Raw genomic sequence first — 19,829 nt, 5'->3', positions numbered from 1 at the left:
GGTATGCGGCACGGACGATGCGGTTTGGAGAGGGTGACCGAATGCATGGCGCAAGGGCAGATCATGGTTTGCGGGGGCCTCAATCTGCACTTGCACCATGCGCTTCTTGCCCTCTTCAATCCGTCATCTGACACACCCTATACCTTGCAGCTGGCAATCTATTGGGCATCCAAAAAATGGTTGATCCATCTGTTATTTTGTGTGAAATTTATATGTGTGTTCCTGTAAAGGGAAAAAGTTTCATGAAGGAATATTTCCTTGCCACTGTATCAGCCATATACTAGTATGATATACTAGTTTGGCTAATATAAAGACCATGTTGGTTTTGTTGTACCCCAAAAAAACAGTAACATTGGTTATACACTGCTAAATACAACCATGTTGGTTGTTACATATGTTTCCAAATTAAAAAAAAAAAACTTTTACACAAAAATACATTGTTGTGTTTTTAATCACCTTGAAGTGCTGGAATTTCAGGACTTTCACAATTGCCTCACAATTGTCCGGGATGATGCGCCCATATGCCTGGGCAGAAATGAGGGTCCCGAACTTCAGGTCTTCAAAAGACCAACCTCTCCTCAGCTGGAATGGCCATCCTCATGGATATAGGGGGTCACCAGATGCAGCAACTACTGGAATGTGGCATCATCCATCCGCAGGTAGGTGCGATAATCGTCCGACTTGTTCTCCCTAATCTCCATCAGCATATGGGAGCAACTCTACATCCTCGTCAGCCACTCCTTGGTCCAGCACGACCGCATCCTCCTCCTCTCCTCAGGTACACCTTTCAGTCTCGGATAGCTAGCAGAAGCTTATGGCGATAAAAATCCATCAGAAAGAAGAATACACACACTTTGTAAAAGGCAAGCCTTAAAACAAAGCAAAACACACTAGCAAAGTTCAACGTTCAGCAGGGTATAAAACCAAGCCTCACTAGCCACTGAGAAGAGTGTGCACAGATATAAACTGGATGCTGCTTTTTATACCCCTTAGCTAAGCCCTCCCCTATTAAAATTCCAGAAGATTTATCGTGAGGTGGTTAGCAATAAACAATGCATTGTTAACGATTTGAAATTGGAAACAACACATCAGATCGTATGATCGTATGTCCAATCGTACACCATTTGTACACATCGTGCAGAGAATATCAAGGGAAGAAATCCAAGGGCAATCGTACAACTCATCTTACCAACATAAGATTGCACCGTGTATGGCCGGCTTATCAGTGTTAATCATAGTTCAAGATGTCTTCATCGTCATCATCACTCTCATCTCTGTTGTTAATATCATCTTCACACAATATTAGCTTAACCCCACTGGAATCCACCGGTACAGTTTCTGTAATTGTCGGAAAAAGGTATTCCCCATGGAATTTGTAGCTCATTTTAATGAACAATTTTTCTAAATTTTTTGGAAGTAACCTCCTACACCAAATACTCACAAGGTTCCCGTCTGTGCTATTCCCAAGTACAGACTGGAGAGTGGGCAGCTTAAGTACACGATAGCTAGTTTTGTGTAAGGCGCTCTTTTTTTCCTCCCAGTACTCAAAGGGTCTGTGTAAAATGATGCTACTGTCGAAGCTGAATAATTGGCTGAGACAAGTTCAGTTTAAAATGTAATCGCGGCGACGCCATCTTGCGAATGGCCACAAGACGCCATCTTGAAAATGAGATCGCAAGACGCCATTTTGCGAATGGCCGCCTAAGCGCCATTTTAGATAAATTCACATTTTAGTACATGTGGCGATAATACTAATAGCACCATGCATTTGCATCTTTCACCATTTCTCATACACACATTAATACACACAATTGCGCTGTTAACTAGTCACATATTAGCGAATGCATAGGACTTTGTATGAAACCGCTGTTTTATTAGCTTTATGCGCACGCATCTTCCCCAAGTTAACTAGCGTCCTTATATCAAACCCTGAATACCCACACATTACATATTCACACATAAGGTTCAATACGCTTTAAAGTGTATGATTTCAATTGGTTCAGTTAGTTTAAATGCTGAGAAATAAAGATATTTGATAACTAAGGTATTATACATGCTAAACAAGTCGTGTTTGGAGTTGTACTGATGCGTACTCTTTTTACAGTATTCCGGTGTTATCGGTGGGGAGATCGCATCATGCATTCTCGAGTTATGGATCGCAGAGCCTACAAGCAACAAAATGTATATTTTAGGAACAACTGTTAGGATGTTGCAGGGGGCGTGAAGAGGAAGATCTCCAGCTGTTAGAGGCAGGGAGAGTCTATTTGAACTAGCCTGTTAAATGTGCTGTAACAGATGCTTCTCCCCTGGGAACCAATGACACCAGCAACAAACTTCCCTATTGTCCTGTTTATTCTGGGGGGGTATAAATATGTGTGCACGAACGCTGGTTCTCAGTCTTCGTGCTGAACACTGTATGACTAGGGGTCTCTTGCTGATGCCTATCTCCAGGTCCGGAAGCGCCTGCGTATGTATACTGTACTTGGGTCTGTATAATTTTCCTTTTGTGCCTAAATTGTGCCTTGATCAATTTCGTGTAACTGTCTGAACTTTTACCTGAATAACACTTGTGCTTTGGAACCACAGATTCCACGTCTAAGTCTTTATTTATGGTAGGACTGCGTACGCAAATTAGCGTCATCCTTAGAGGTTTATAGGAAGGGTTTTAGAAGGTACAGGCAGAGGTATATAGAGGTTCTGATCCAGTATCGTTACTAATTTGTACATTATCATTAATCCTCTACCATTCTATTGATGATTACTGTATCAGATTGAGTCATGGTAGAGGTGCCAATATACAATTTGTGGGCAATAATTTTAAGCCTGACCATGTTTCCCACTGGTGCACTGAGCTGACCCATCATCATCAGTGGGTCTCTTGGAAAAGGTCAGTTATTTTCTGGCAGTAGCATTTGTAGGAGAAACTGAGAGCCTGATTCCAAGATGGTTGGTAATGTAGCCACAGTCACTGCTGCTCTTCCAATAGCGGTTGCGGGAATGTGCAAATGCTAATCTCAGTTTACCTTTTGTGTGGGGAGGTGCAATGAAGTGTACAAGTGGTGAGATGTCCACTTTCAGGCTGCATGGTCTGCGCATCTGTGATGGAGATTGTAAACACACCAACATCAATGCAACATGGACATTGGCAGTAGTCTAGGGTCTACTCTAGTCTCCTCTAAACCAACTAAATATGGCTTCTGTAGCATTGGACTTGTTTGGGAATGCAGCAGCATTCTCAGACATGCCCGTGACATTCCCATAACATGCCTATGAAATGGCCCCTTTCTGCGACTTTAGGTTACCTCCCAGTCTCCCTCCTCAAATGCCTAGGGATCACAAACCCCTTCTCAAATATTAATGATTCTGTATGCAATTGTTGCGAACAGCATTGCTTACATTAGTTTGACTGTGCGCTGTAAGGGTTTTTGAGAATTTTTATGCATGCGCAGTAGCAAAACTGAGTAAATATCTGCACTGCGTCCATCTATGAAGCCTGATTCAGAGATGGATGGAATTGCACAGCTGCACACAAGTGCCTGTGCAATTGCGTCCATTTAAAATTGCAAATGCAGAAGGAGGTGCAAACACCTCCTTTCTGCATCTGGAATCACCATCGGAACAATCGTGACCCTTGGTCGCAATTGTTGTCCCTTTGGCCAGGCTGCTGACACTTACTGCAGCCTGACCAGGTCCTGGCAGCTTGCGAGGCCAGGAAGTCTGCATGCCCCCATGCAGACCCTGGCCTCCTACCTCCCAGAAAATGGGGCAACGTGCCCCCTTTCTGGAAACATGGCCCATGAATGCCTCCGCTCCACCCCTCCCAGTTAATCCCTGTCAACCAGGCTGCGGCTGTGAAGCTCTGTGAGTGAACTCACAGACTGAGGGCTGCACATGCACAGTACACCTCCTGCACATGCGCAGTCTTCCCACCATTGGAGATGTGTGCTAACCATCAGGTTAGGGTACATCTCTGAATCAGGCCCATAGTGTCATGTGCCAATTGAGCTGACAACTTGCATCTCTTAAGATCTGTGTCAGTTGGAAAGAAAACATTACATAGGACTTAAACCTAGGATCAATTGCAAGATGTTGAAAACATTTGGGTCCTGGTGAAGGAAATATAGAACTTGGACTTGTAGATCCAAGTTTGCTTGGTTTCATATCTTCTATATATGCTTTCCTAGTAGTTTAATTAAGGGTATGACCTGACTCAGGCTGGCAGTGTCTGAACTCACTGCACAGGTTACAATTTTAAATGGTTTCAGTAGCTTGCATAAAACCGAGTGTTTTCCGGTGTGCTGCAGTATGGTGTTAACTTGTCCCCATCTCTATCTCATGGCTTGATGTGTACATCATGATGGCTTGTTACTGTTCCTCCAGTTGCTAAACCATATAAAGGGTGGACTTCCACCTGGGTTTCTACCTCTTGCTTCAGTTGGTGGCATCATGGCAAATGGAACTTTTCTTACAGCAGCTGCAAAATTCTACCTGTTGTCGCTGAATGAAACAAATGCCCAGAAATGGGCCATAGCCAGCATGGAACTGTCATTTTAAGAAACTCTGAACTATCAAGTTTATTGTATGCTGAAAATATGGTACATGTTGAAATATACTCAGTTGTAATGCTTGTACAATGTTACTTGCGTTATGCCTGAGAAGAGTCTTCGTGGGGAAAGACATTTTGTTAACCCATCCCTAGGTTTTTCCAACAGATTGACACCATTATGCTTCTTAGTGAAGCCAGTGATACAGAGACTAGCCTGTCTGTGAATGAGCTGGCATTGAGTGTTAGAAACTCTGTGCTTGCCCTAACCAATTTGGTGCCCTATGCAAGATTTTGGCTGGTGCCCCACCACCAAGTTCAGTGTTTATATGCCTCTTATACCTCTTCAAGCATGATACTCAAATTTCACTTACCTTTTTAGGTGATCCTCACTTTTCTATCTTCCTCTTCTTTCTTCCTTTAGTAATCAGGCAGAGGACACAAAATTGAGAATTAATTTAACCCCATTTTAACATATCTATTACATCTCTCTCTCTCTCTCCACATACAAATAAACATATACATAGTGTAATACAAAGCAGTGGCAAAGGGAGTCTTGAGAAAAAGTTTTAATGGTAAAGGGATCTAGGAGTCACTATTTCAGGTGACTTAAAGCAAGCAAACATTGTAACAAACCAATGAGGAAGGCAAGTCAGATGCTTGGTTGCATAGGGAGAGGAATCAGTAGCAGAAAGAAAGAAGTGATAATACCACTGTATAGGTCATTGGTACGTCCTCATCTCGAATACTGTATTCTGTTCTGGAGGCCATATCTCCAAAAGGATAGTAATACATTAGAGACTGTACAAAGAAGGGCAACTAAAATGGTGCAAGATCTACACCACAAAATGTACCAGGAAAGACTAAAAGATCTAAATATGTATAGTTTGGAGCAGAGAAGGGATAGGGGGGACATGACAGAAACATTCAAATATATAAAGGGTCTTAACAAGGTAAAGGAAGGAGACATTCTTCAAAGAAAGAGAAGTATTAGAACAAGAGGACATGTTCTAAAACTGGAGGGTGGTAGGTTCAGGGGAAATTTGAGGAAAAACTACTTCACAGAAAAGGTAGTGGACAAGTGGAATAGCCTCCCATCAGAGGTGGTAGAGGCTAAGACAGTAGAGCAATTTAAACACGCATGGGATAGACATAAGGATATCCTTCAGAAGAAGTAAGGATCAATAGGGGTTGAGGTAATATGTTCTGGGGCAGACTAGATGGGCCAAGTGGTTCTTATCTGCCGTCAAATTCTATGTTTCTAATGTGATACCTCACATCACACCAACTTTGGTGCGATGTGAAGTATGACATTAAAACTTTTTCTCAAGACTCCAAGTGTCACTGCTTTGTATTACGCTGACTGCTCTTTTCAGAGGGCACTGGAACACGGATTTCCTTGTTTAGCGTAGTGCCGGTCCTCTGGCTCTCTCACACACACACACACACACACACACACACACACACACACACACACACACACACACACACACACACTCACACACTTTTGAAGGCAAAGTGTGGTCACACCAAATATTGATTTGATTTAGATTTCTCTTCTGTTCATTCACTTTGCATTTTGTTGATTGATAAAAATAAACTATTAGCATTTCTATTTTTGAAAGCATTTTTACTTTACAGCATTTTTCTCCGCACCTGCCTAAAACTTTTGCACAGTACTGCGTGTATATATATATATATACATACAGCACACACACTGATGCATTCTAGCCTCATCTAGACATCCCTCATCCAGCACAGCACCCCTCATCCAGCACAGCACCCCTGACCTCATCCAGCACCTTTTCCAGCACAGTACCACTCATCGAGCAAAGCACCCCTCTCCTAGCACAGCACCCATCTCTCAGCACAGCACCACTGGCTCACCTAGCACCCCTTTCCCAGCACTCCTCTCCTAGCACAGCAGCCTTGGCCTCATTCAGCACCCCTGTCCTCATGCAGCACCCTTTTCCCATCACCCCTCTCCTAGCACAGCAACACTGACCTCATCAAGCACCCCTTTCCCAGCACCCCTGACTTCATCCCAGCACAGCACCCATTTCATCCAGGACTCCTTTCCCAGCATAGCACTCCTCATCCAGCACCCATCCCCCAGCACAGCACCCCTGGCCTCATTCCGTACCCCTTTACCAGCACAGCAACCCTCATCAGGGCCACCAAGAGTCGCGGCGGGCCCGGGTAAGAGGGGGCGTGGCATAATTGCAGGAGGTGTGACCACGCCCCCTTCGGGAAAATAATAGAAAAAATGTTCAGCGTGCGTGCTGGCTAGGGGGGCGCTCTGAGCCCCCTCAGCCCAGCACAAAACCAGGGGGGGCGCAATCGGTGTGATCACTCCCCCCCACAGCCATAGGAGACTGCTGTGGCTGCTACTCAGCAGCCACGAGCAGTCTCCCACTGCAGCTCAGCACACACTGTGTGTTGGGTTGCTGTGAGGGAGGGGGGACGGCGTTGGACCCGGGCCCCTCAGGAAGCCTGGGCCCGAGGAATTTGTACCCACTACCCCCCCTCTCAGCGCCCCTGACCCCCATCTAGCACAGCAGTACTGGCCTCATCCAGCACCTATTTAGCCCAGCACACCCCTCATCCAGCATCCATCTCTTAGATGACTTAAAAGTCAGTGCCAGACACCCACAGCTGCTTCTGCTTGTTTTTTCCAGCTGCTTGGTAGACTTGGTGGGCCATGGGCGTCTGCTAGAAGTGGAGCCGCGAGGTGTGACTCACAAGTGCTACAAAGGCCATGAGAGGAGCGGCTGCATCTGGGTGTGCACAGCAGCCATCACGTGGCCATTTTACTTGTAGATATAACATAACATGGAGGTGTCTTAATAGTTAATGTCACTACCTCTACTTACTTTGGTCTCACCAATGGTACTGATACCTAGACTTGTGTTGACAGGATTTTGATAAAAATATTTCTGCATGAAAGAGGCTTTTGTTTTTTTGCCCAGGCATGACAATGCGCTTATCACTGGTATGAAGTGCTGCCACTGGTGGCTTGCTTACTTCGACATAAACAACATCATCCTCCTGAATTTTATTAACTTGTTATTCTAGTCCAACACCTTCATCATAATCCTCATTAGTGTAAGATAGAAAATTATCCCCCTCATTCTGTTGCACTTCCAATGTAGTATCCTCAATTTGTCTAAACCATCATCATTATTACTTTTACTACTACTCATTCTCACATTTGCAGATAAGTTAAAATATGGTGGAAGGAGACTGCTCTAGGATTACAGTGTCAGAATCAGAAATGTCAGACTCACACATAGCACTGGTAGATACCCTTAAGCCGGGTACACACTTTTACAATTGCAGGCTGATCGGGTAAAACTGTCCTCCCTGCTGGTCCTTTATCTTTTTCTTCTCTTTATTTCCATTATTTTTGTTTCTTAATATATAAAATTGTATCCCACAGTTTTACTTACATCACTCAAATACATTTCTGTGTTTTTACTATTGTAATTCTTAGTGAATATTATTTGTCTTGTTGTAGACATATTCTGCTGTATTCTGTGTTGATCTTTAATAAATATTCCTTTAAAAAAAAAAAAAAACTGTCCCGATCAGCCGTGCAGTCTGTCCTCAGTGTGACCCCGTCAGCTGACTGTGAGCCGCACACACACTGTGCAGACATGGCAAAGTGTGTACGGGCTTGTATGGGATCGGGAGGTCGAACCGACGAATATTAAACTGTACATAAGATGCAACCTCCCAATCCCGACCATTGCAGGGGTGTTAAAAGCCGTTTATCGGCTAACGCTCCTGCATCAGGATAGGGTATGTACCTATACAATCCAATGGCCATTCTCTCGATATTGGATGAACGGCCCGATGATTGTATAGGTGTGTACCCAGCTTTAGACTCTCCTCAGGCATCTGTACAGTTTGTGAACATTTGTTCTTCAGCCTTTGTTTTTTTTTGTGCATTGATTTTCCTGTTTTAGAGATGACACATCTAGAGTTAGAGCGTAAAGGTGGTGCATGCAAGGTTACAGAAGATGCCTTACTGTGTTTTGTCCTGGGTTTCGCAATAGGCATTATAGTGCATGAAACAACAATAGCAGAACCACCACTCACAAAAAAAGAGAATGGTCTGAGCCTTTCCTTGCCACTTAATGTGATGTATGGCACATTGGCAATTTTATATTTTTCTGCAGTAATTTTTCTTACCTTCATAGTTAGAGGTTGTTTTCTTAAGGATTGACAAACATTGTTTAGATTTGGAGTGCCCTTTCTTACACCTTCTTTAACAGTACGAAGATGTTGAAGAAGTACTATGACTGCCAGCACTAGTACTAGGTTGCGCCTGTTCTTCTATACACAGATTCATGATTGATTTACACCAGGACAGGAGAACTTGTAACTGTCATCCCACCAAGAGATAAAAATGACAGACTGGTACCTTCACCATGCAGTTTTATTAAAAAATATTAAACATTTTCTTAGTTTAACTATAATTATTTTTGGGTGCAGCTGTCGGGGCCACAACAGCAATTAAATTCAGTAATATATACTGACTCTGAACAACCAACAATATTCCCTTTGAATATCTGAATTTTAAAAGACGAGATTTATTTTTAAAACAGAAAAAATATATATTTTCACCACTTTTATTATTTTGGGGTACAGCAGATGTGGCCACAACTACCAGTAAGTACAGTAATATGCTGCCTCTCAAAAATAGTCTTCCCTTTAAATATCTACACTTGAGATTATGAAGTGCAGCTAACTCAGACATAGCAGAGTATTTGTTGGTCAGCTAAAGCTTGACATCACACTATCTGCCTTTATAATGGGCCTGATTCAGCAAGGAATGCAAGGGAGATAACTCACGCACTCGGCCGGTTTTCGCACTGCGCATGCATTGCACTGCATGTGCGCGAACTAGCCAGTGCGATCGGTTATGGGTTCGCAGAATACACTCAGTGTGTGTGCGCACCCTCCCAATATTGACAGGAAGTGTCGTGTGTGGGAGGTGATGGGGGGTGGTTGGGCGAACACAGGCATGCCTGTACATTGGAACGCCGTTATAGGGGTGTGCATAAATAAGGCAGTGTGGCGGCATACGCAGCCAGACAACTCGATGCACGCAGGATGTGGCCAAAATCCTGCACCAAGTCAGGTCATTCTCGATTGTGCGTCTGGGTCCGATGTTTGCGCTATCCTGCGTACTGGTTGAGCATTGAGTAAAGGGAGATGGGCGGCATTGTGTAGTGCTGGGCGCATGCATTTTATGCTGCGGTTGCCGTATTGATTAGCATACACACGCAGCGGCCTAGTGCGTGCGTTCTCTCCCTTTGGTCCCTTGCTGAACCAATATACTGTATGTACTGCAGTGTAGATATATATCTTTGTGAAAAACAATTGTGAGTGCAGCTCACTTCGAGTAACTTTTAACAAACATAAGCTAGAGCCTGTTTACACTGGATTGCAGGTTCTACTAGTGTCTGCAAAACACACAGTGACAGTAGCCTGTTTGCAGATTGCAATTGCTAGCATGTGTCTGACAAACATACACAGTGACAAAGATGCCTGCAATCTTTTACACCCTTCCTACCCACTTCACCTACCTACAACTCTCTCTAATGGCGTCTATCTATTGCTGCACAACTACAGTCCACACCCTCCCCTTACACTCTCCTGTGTGAAATGGCGCCTGATCACTAGGGAGGAACTCTTGTTTGCAATCATAAATATGCGAGATCCGACATTTCATGGGAAATTATATTTTGCCTCATTTTGAGAACCAAAGTTGGCGGGATGACCCGAGCCAGGACTCAGTTCTATTTAGAAGCCCCAAGTTCAGTTATTTTAGAATTTCTGCAAAACCAAACCGCTCATCCCTATAGAAGGGAATGCTACTTGTGGCCCCAACATTCAAATTTGCTGTTACCTGCGGAAATATTGCATGCCAGTTGGATGTTACAATGCGTGCCAGAGAATTATGTCCGTGATTGCCCAGAGTTTTTCAGCGGCCACATTGGTGTCGCACGCTAGATGTTTTCCCTGATGTTGTGAGGTCTCAGTACACCCTTCACATTGTTGCACGTGAAATACAAATATTGTGCTGATTTCGGAGGTGCCCTGACCTATATCTCTGGCACCTACTATCAAGTCTCGGTCCAAGTAGCTGAAACAATGATCCGCTGACACCTTCACTGTGAATTATACGACAATGGATGGCAGAGAAATCTTCCTATATATAGGGGATGTAGTCAGGATAACGTCTACACCGACGGTCACAATACCCACAGCGGCATCCCAACAGTCAGAATTCCGACAGATCCTGATGGTATTAGGATTAGGCTGTGGGAGGGGAGAGCTAGGGTTAGGCTGCAGGATGGAACATGGACTTAGGCTGCGGGAAGGGTGGGTTAGGCTGCAGAGGATGGGTTAGGATAGAGAGAGGGTTAGGGTAAGGGATGAATGGTTCCCAGCCTCTTATCACTTTGTAGTCCTGTCTGTGACTGTGACTGGTTCCCAGCCTCTTATTCCCAGGGGTTAAAGTGGGCAGGAATGGGGTGGAACTGAGTTCAATCACCTCTAGTGGTAGGTGGAACTAGTTCCACCTAAACCAAGTCCCTGCACAGAAGACCCACAGGCAGAGAGCCACTCTCTGTCTGCCTAGGGAGTCTCAACATTCAGGGAAATCAATATATAGGGAAAATCAAGCAAAAGCAATACATAGGGGTTGCAAAAAAACATTAGGCATCAAGTGACATAGACTAGTTTACATAGGCAATACATAGGGGTTGCAAAAAAACATTAAGCATCAAGTGACATAGACTAGTTTGTGGGGATCCCATAAAAAAAAAACTCAGAGGCACGACAGAAAAAATAACACTGCTGATATAGAACTTTTTTTTTTCTTATTAAGTGATCTAACATTGTAGTCTCAGCTGATGGCAGGAGTGCTAAAAAAAAAAAAGCATCTAAAATGTATTTCACACTGTCACAGCCCCAAAAGCTTCTGGGGCCCAGGCGGCCCCCCACCATTCCCTTTACCGTTTCCTATACACAATAGTGTGTGTGTGAAGAAAAGTTTTCACACTTGTTTTGTCCTGTCAGATTAGCGTGGTGGGGGAGGTGGGAGAGATGAGTTCCACCACCTCTCCAGAACCACTTTATGCCCTGCTTATTTTTATGTAGGTCATTCTGTGACTGGTTCTTATCCCTGTGTAGACCTGTCAGTAACTAGTTTCCAGCCACTTACTCCTGTATAGACCTTTGTGTAACTGGTTCTCTGCCTATTATCACTGTGTAGGCCAGTCAATGACTGGTGTCCAGAGCCTTATCCTTGTATAGGCTTTTATGCGACTAGTTTCCAGTCTCTTACCAATGTAGAGATCTGTCAGTTACTGTTTCCCAGTTCCTAGCCTCTTATCCCTATGTATGCGTTTCTGTGACTGGTTCCCAGCCTCTTATCCCTGTTTAAGCCTTTCTGTTATGTGACCAGTTCCCTGTCTCTTACCCCTTGTGTAGGCGTTTCTGTGACTGGTTCATTGTCTGTTATACCTGTGCAGACCTGTCAGTTACTGTTTTTCAGTTCCCAACCTCTTAATCCTATGTGTGCCTCTCTGTGACTGGGTCCCAAGCTATTATCCCTGTGTACTCCTATCAGTGACTGGTTCCAAGTTTCTAGCCTCTTATCTCTGTGTAGGCCTTTCTGTGACTGGTTCGGGATGTAGTTATGCGGCCGCCGGTCTAAATCCTGACGGGGCAAGCCCGACAAGTGACTTAAGATAGACGTCAAAATACCGAAACCTATCTTAATCCTGACGCCGGAATCCAGAAGGTCGCCGCCCGAACAAGGTAAGTCCGAGGGGCGCCCTTAGTGTTAGCCATGGGGAGGGAGCGTTAGGTTTAGGTAGCATAGCGGGGTTAGCGTCGTTTTTTTTGAGGGGAGCTTAGGGTTAGGCACTAAGAAGGGAGGGTTAGGTTTAGGCACGAAGGGGGGAAACAGGTTTAAGCACTAACGGGGAAGGTGAGGTGCAGGGTGGGGAGGGTTATGCTACAAAAATGGAGGGTTAGGGGGAGGAGAGGGTAAGTATACTTACCCAACCCGTCGGGATACCAACCATTGGGATGCCGCTGTTGGTATTTTGACAGGAGGCATCACAACAGCGGGCATTACATACTGATTCCGACTGGTTCCTAATCTCTTATCACTGTGTAGGCCTTTCTGTTACTAGTCACAGTATTTTACCCCTTTTGAGACCTGTCAGTTACTGTTTCCAAGTTTCCAGTCTCTTATCGCTATATATGCTTTCTGTAACTGGTTCCCTATTATACCTGTATATTCCTGTCAGTTACTGTTTTCCAGTTCCCAGCCTCTTATCCGTGTGTAGGCCTTTCTGTGACTGGTCCCCAGTCTCTTATCACTGTGTAGGCCTTTCTGTGACTGGTCCCCAGTCTCTTATCACTGTGTAGGCCTTTCTGTGATTACAGTAGTCACAGTATCTTACCCTTGTGGAGACGTGTCAGTTACTGTTTCCTATTTCCAGCCTCTTATCCCTATGTATGCCTTTCTGTGACTGGTTCCCTGGGACAGATGTATTAAGCTCTGGAAAGTGATGGAGAGTGATAAACGCCCAGCCACTCAGCTCCTGTCATGTTAGAGGCTGTGTTTGAAAAATGACAGTTAGAAGCTAAATGGTTGGTTGTTTATCATTCTCCACTTTATCTATTTCCACAGCTTAATACATCTGCCCCCTGTCTCTTATCCCTGCGTAGGCCTTTCTGTGACTAGTCCCAGGGCCCCATTTATAAATGAACGAAAATACCAGCAGTAATTTTTGTTTAGTATCACTGTGATACAAACGAAAATGCCACTAGTATTTATCAATACTTACCCCTCCGGCGAGGTCCCACAAATCCCTTCTCGAGGGCGGGGTCCTCCGCTCACCTGCTGGCAACCTAACGCTGCCAGTAGCAGTGTAATGTGCATGTACGACTGTCCGTCTGTACATGTGCATGACAGGGAGACCGGGCAGTGCCTCGAAAGGCTTCGCTGAAGCCAAAAAGGCACCGCTGGGTTTCCATTGCCGGCAATGGGGAGTGCATCACTCTCGCCAACTAAAAGATGGCGAGAGCGATGCTTGACAAACAGCAGTAATCTTAGATACCGCTGTTTGTTAAATCCAGAAAGGGTGACATAACCCCTTGAGCGAGCGCTAAAGGGGTTATGCTTCTTTGTTAAATGGGGGCCCCAGTCTCTTACCCCTGTGGAGACCTGTCAGTTATTGTTTCCCAGTTATCTCTATGTATGCCTTTCTGTGACTGGTTCCCAGTCTCTTATCCCTGTGTAGGCCTTTCTGTGACTGGTTCCCAGTCTCTTATCCCTGTGTAGGCCTTTCTGTGACTTGTTCCCAGTCTCTTATCCCTGTGTCGGCCTTTCTGTGACTAGTTCCCAGTCTCTTATCCCTGTGTAGGCCTTTCTGTGACTTGTTCCCAGTCTCTTATCCCTGTGTCGGCCTTCCTGTGACTGGTTCCCAGTCTCTTTTCCCTGTGTAGGCCGTTCTGTGACTGGTTCCCAGTCTCTTATCCCTGTGTAGGCCTTTCTGTGACTGGATCCCAGTCTCTTATCCCTGTGTAGGCCTTTCTGTGACTGGATCCATCTGATATCCCTGTGTAGGCCTTTTTTTGACTGGTTCCCAGTCTCTTATCCCTGTGTAGGCCTTTCTGTGGCTGGTTCCCAGTCTCTTATCCCTGTGTAGGCCTTTCTGTGGCTGGTTCCCAGTCTCTTATCCCTGTGTAGGCCTTTCTGTGACTTGTTCCCAGTCTCTTATCCCTGTGTCGGCTTTTCTGTGACTGGTTCCCAGTCTCTTATCCCTGTGTACACCTTTCTGTGACTGGTTCCCAGTCTCTTTTCCCTGTGTAGGTCTTTCTGTGACTGGTTCCCAGTCTCTTATCCCTGTGTAGGCCTTTTTTTGACTGGTTCCCAGTCTCTTATCCCTGTGTAGGCCTTTCTGTGGCTGGTTCCCAGTCTCTTATCCCTGTGTAGGCCTTTCTGTGACTGGATCCCTGTCTGATATCCCTGTGTAGGCCTTTCTGTGACTGGTTCCCTCTCTCTTATCCCCGTGTAGGCCTTTCTGTGACTGGTTCCGTCTCTTATCCCTGTGTCGGCTTTTCTGTGACTGAATCCCAGTGTAGGCCTTTCTGTAACTGGCTGCCTCTCTCTTAACCATGTGTAGACCTGTCAGTTACTGTTTCCCAGCCTCTTATCCCTGTATAGGCCTTTCTGTGATGACTGGTTCCCAGGTTGCAGTGGCTGGAGCTGCCAGTGACGTGCTGAGTGCATAGAGGGAAGTGAAAATGAAATTGCCTTGCTCCGAGAATGGCTGGGCATGGGGGCGGTCTCACCAATAGGAAGACTGCAGTGGAGCCAGTTCCTCCCCTCCCTGTGCTGCTGAGCAAACACGAAACAAACAAATCCGGGGAGGGGGCACCCTGTGCCTGAGCAGCGCTCTCACTTTCCTCTCCTTCTTGTTTTGCTTTCGATCTGGAGCCGTCACTTTTAGTTTTGATCCCGCGATCAGTCGCTGCTGGTATGTAACTTGCGTTGCAGAACGCCTGGGAACACTGATCCATTGTTGCACCCGGGAGTCAGCCGGAGTGATGATACTGTAACCTTGTCCTGTGTGTCTCTGCGGCGTGCACCTTTCATACATACACGCAGGAAGCGGCCGATGGCGCAATAAAATGCGAAAGAGAAAGAGGGAGTGATAGTGTGCCAGGGGTGGGGGCTGGGGTAAGGGGAAGTTTTGATTTCGCTTTTGGATTTGGGAGCTGATCTTGTCCTTGGTCACCTTCCAAGGGAGACGACACTTATGTCATTGCTCCAGGATCGGTGGGATTGTTGGGAGGACCTGTGGAGATGGCATGTCTGGTGGATGCCGGGCAGCATATGGGCAGGGGTGCTGGGCAGCCAGCAGCTGCCCCCAGCTGACACACTGCCATTTACGGCATGAGGTAAAATAATCCTCTAAAATAGTTATGATCTCAGTGTGTAATGGGCATACTACTGGTCTGGGGACAGGAACAGACCCTTGCTGCGGATGCTGTATCCCATGGTATGGGATTGTTATTTTCTACATCGTTTGCTACAGTGTGTATGTAACAAGTATCCATTGTTATTCCTGTGTCACTGCATTGTGTTGTTACCCATTGGATGTGTTGTCACTTCTATAGTGTCCGTACCCTATGCACTGAGATACATGCTTGTGATTTCAGCTCCCCAACAGCCTTACCCAGCATGGAAGCAGCCAGTGTAGTATGAATTGAATTGGTTGTTTCCCCCTCACAGACGATAAGGTATGTACAACAGGAGTGTGCTTAAAGTTAAATGTGTGTTATACTTCTATATCTGTGCATCTGACAGGTTTCCATAATGTCATTTATCTTCTAGTTCCTATACACCTGCCCATATGGTTGTTTGTGCATATCACAGCCTAGTATCAGCAGTGTCAGGTCTGTGCTTGTCTGACTCTGCAGGCCTGTGCTTTGGAAGTGCTGCTAGGTTGACATTGGCTGCTTCCTTCCCACTTATTAAACAGAACTGTTATAGCGACCCACCCCCCACATTGTGCCCACTTATATAAATATAATATGTGTGGCCTGTCTCACTGTATAATACGGTGCAAGGATCCCAGGTACTGAACTGGTTAAAGAGCTCCTGAAGCTTCTCTATTTCACTCAAGTAAGTTTTGTTGACTGATTGCTCATACAGCCAATGGGACAGCTGAGCTGACGGGAGATCAGCCAATTGCAGCCCTTGTTACACGTCAGTGTGGAGGAAGGCCTCTGTGCTGGCAACTTGTAACAAGCAGGGGGGGATGGGAGGTGCAGGCTCAGGCTTGCTGACTGTGCCACCAATTGCTTCAGCCCAATAAAGGCAAAAGCTATACTTATACTTTAAAGGCAACAATATTCGTATCTCATGGTCTGTTCTGTAGGTAATCATTTATTTATAAGCAAGGCATGGGTGGCATCAGTTGAACATTCTATTTTGCAACATTTTAGTTCACTTTATCACAATATTACAATTGCATTATGAAACAAGGAAGTTATACCTTTCCATGAGCAAAGCAGAAGCTGGCAGCATGTCAAGTTTTACTAGCAATTCAACACTTGCAACCATAGCTGTAATTTATTTCAGTGCTTTCAATGTATGTATGGGGAAATCTATGACATCTGGTGTACCCAAAGTTCTGCAGAAAATAGATACAAGGTTGTAGACATCAGTTTAAGACATTACAACTTACCATATGGTAGTACCTAATTTATTAACATTAATTTTCACAATTAATAACCCTAGCGCTTACTATTTTCTGCATAAGGATGCACTTTGATTTACACTTTTCTAAAATGTTATTGTTTATAAATATCCCTTTCTGTCTAAATAGTGCTTTATATCAGTGGTTCTCAACTCCAGTCAAGTCCCCCCAACAGGCCATATTTTCAGGATTTCTGTCTGTGAAAACAGGTGGGATAATTACTGACCCAGCAATATAGATTAACTCACCTGTGCATGATTACACAGGGACTTTACTTAATAACCACTTTTTTTTTTTTTTTCATATCAAGTGTAGTGTAGATTGCAATGACCAATGGATCATGCAGTGTGTATGGCGTGTGCAATGTATAGTTATATTGCTTGTCACAACGTCGGTCAGGTGTGTACCCAGCTTTATTATATAAAAAGATCGCTTAACAGCAGTTAGATGTGAAAGAGCTTAAATTCATGAAATACTTGTGCTATATCAGAAAATTTTAATTTTCAGTACGTAAGTATTTAGGGATCTATGTGCCTGATTCAGACCCGGTCGGAAGCGTTGTGCGCTCGCAACAGGGTCGATGGTGGGCCAGTACGCATGCGCATGTTGGAGCCGGCTCCGTCGTGCGCATGTGCGAGACCCGGATAGCGACGGGCACTCCGTAGCTCCGGGTCTCGCAACAAATGGGGCGAGCTGTCGATGTTGAGTGACAACTCGCCCCCTTTGGTGGGCGGGTCGGGGGAGTGGCTGCCCAAACGGAGGCGTTCCCATGTGAACGCCTCCGTTTGGGGGCGGCCCCACTGACATCACGAGTGATGTCAGTGGGAGAGATTTCGGCTCTGTTCGAGCCGAAATCTCTCTGGGGCTTGCGGCAAGGAGACCCTACCACAAGGGTCTTGCCGCAAGCCCGATGGTCGCGATGGTCTTGACCATCGCGACCATCTTCCTGCTCGCTTGCTATAGCTGTGGGTGGTCACCCACAGCTATGCGAGCGGCCAGGAGGCCGTTCTAAAAACAAAATAGCCCGGCCCTGATTTAGAGCGAGCGCTCTGTCAGAGCGTCCGGCTCTGAATCAGGGCCTATGTACTAAGGCAAATGCAGGGTAAACATCAGTGTGCTCTTTCCAGTTTGTATGCCTCCTCATGGTAATTTTGTGTGATTGTCTGTTTGGCGGAATGCTTGGAAGAGGAGTGGAGTTTCATTACCATGTGTTGTGAGCACCACTCTTCGCTTCTGATTGCTAATGTCCTCCTCCAATTGTTATTTATTAACAAAGCTCCATTGTATGTAATAATGATATATTACATATAGCACAACTATGCTTCCACAGGTGCGGTTTCCCGTTGCTGGTAATGTGGATGGATTTTGCCCTTTTTATTGTTTTATGTGGGAGTGTGATGAAACGTCTTCAAAATGGTTAAGTCAGAGAGTTAAAGAGACAGGCACACCCTTGTCAGCAAGACCTGGAATATGTGTGTGAATGAGTTTGTAGTGGAGTTTAAAAAAACAGGTCTCAGAACTAGAAAATCCTGAATCCATAACTACATATATAGCTTTAAGCACCATACATACAACTAAATCTTTATAAATTCTGAGGTTTTCAGCTATTTGTACGATCCAATTGCCACGTTATCCACTATACAGCCATGAGGTGTATGGACAGCAATATTGTAATGTCAGTAAGCTAAACTGAAGAAAAGCCAATTGGGTATTTATTTGTTTACTTTAATATAGTGTCAGAATATTTGCCCTTTACAATTGGGAACATATTTTCCCTAGCTGTGTTGATCCATAAGAAGGCAAAACAAAATGACAAAAGCTTTCATTACTGATGGAGTGCCATTAATTGGATTAAAGGAGAATGGAACTTTAGTTTGTTTTTGTCCCCAACCACTGAGCAGCTCTCCCCTGACAGCGCTGCACCTGATGTATGAAAGTAACCTCCATGTATTTGTAAGTTTGTTGATGAAGCTTATTGAATTGCTGTCATAGTTTGAATTTTCAAATGTAGGAAAATTGGTCACTCAAATGTATTATTTGAAGTGATGCAGAGGTATTTGGAAAATAAAGTATAAACTTCATTCTTAGAATTTTATTAATAATAGTGCTGTAAGTGACATATTGCAGAATTCAGAAAATTGGTGTAGTCGCAGTGGTAGATATGGTTTACCCTTATCTAGGACCAGCAGTTTTCTTCTCTAGATGGCCATTAGTCATCAGTTAATTGTTGATGAGAGCCTGATAATAGATGTCTGGCTATACAGTGTACATAGACGTTTTACTTTAAGCCTTAAACTGCATACACACACAACGATTTTCTGAACGATTTTCTGTTAGATTTTTTTAAAGTGTAATGAACGAATTTTTTTGAAGTACAAAAGATCTTTGCATATTCCTTTAATGAAAATCGTTCAGTTGGTCAGTCTGACTGAACTACAAACGTGAACGCGCATGAACGATAATCGTTCATTGTTTTAACTCAGAAAGTGAACAAATTTTTTCAACGATAAATGATATCGTTATCATTAATCGTTCAAAAAATCATGTGTGTATGCACCTTTAGTCTTAGCAACTGTCCTGACGTATCAGCCTCTAGCTTTGGTGACTGTACTATTTCATGTCCATGAGGATGTAGAAATTAGTGCTATTGCAAATGTGATTCCAATAATGACAATATACTTCTTTGGGGGCAGTTCAATTTAATCCAATGTTAAATAGCGCCGAGAATGAGTTCCCAGAGTTATTCAATTGTCCGCACTGTTAACCCACGACTAGAGGATTTCTGCTCACACCCTCCTGAGGTGCGAGCAGAACTCCGACTAATCTAGTGCCTCGATGGTAGTAGCGGGATTAGTGTGTGCGCTAACAGTATCAGAGAATGCCGTTTACCGCAACTAAACACCCGTTATTAGGCAACGTAAACTGCAACTTCCGACTTAACTGCAGGGTGTAATAGGGACAGTTGGATAGCGCTGGGCACTCATTCC

The 19,829-nt window shown here is 44.6% G+C and overlaps 1 protein-coding gene across 10 annotated transcripts in view; it reads left to right on the top strand.

Annotated features, from left to right (window-relative positions):
- IRF2 (interferon regulatory factor 2) overlaps positions 1 to 19,829 on the top strand; it is a 106,809-nt gene that overhangs the window by 19,346 nt on the left and 67,634 nt on the right. For 3 of the 10 annotated variants that reach the window (XM_088446981.1, XM_088446982.1, XM_088446983.1), the window contains exons 1-2: positions 14,931 to 15,114; positions 15,800 to 15,880. The exons of 2 other annotated variants lie outside the window; for them this stretch is intronic. The gene's annotated coding sequence lies outside the window, so the exon portion shown is untranslated. Of the gene's footprint in view, positions 1 to 14,930; positions 15,115 to 15,342; positions 15,539 to 15,613; positions 15,679 to 15,781; positions 15,881 to 16,483; positions 16,522 to 19,829 lie in introns of those variants that run through there. 5 more of the 10 variants (XM_088446986.1, XM_088446984.1, XM_088446987.1 and 2 more) reach the window with 5 other exon arrangements.

Source organism: Taudactylus pleione, unplaced genomic scaffold, assembly GCF_031769625.1.
Source record: "Taudactylus pleione unplaced genomic scaffold, aTauple2 ptg000408l, whole genome shotgun sequence".
Classification (NCBI taxonomy): Eukaryota; Metazoa; Chordata; class Amphibia; order Anura; family Myobatrachidae; genus Taudactylus; species Taudactylus pleione.
The sequence above is the reverse complement of the archived record's forward strand: the minus strand, read 5'-3'. Positions and strand labels throughout refer to the sequence as shown.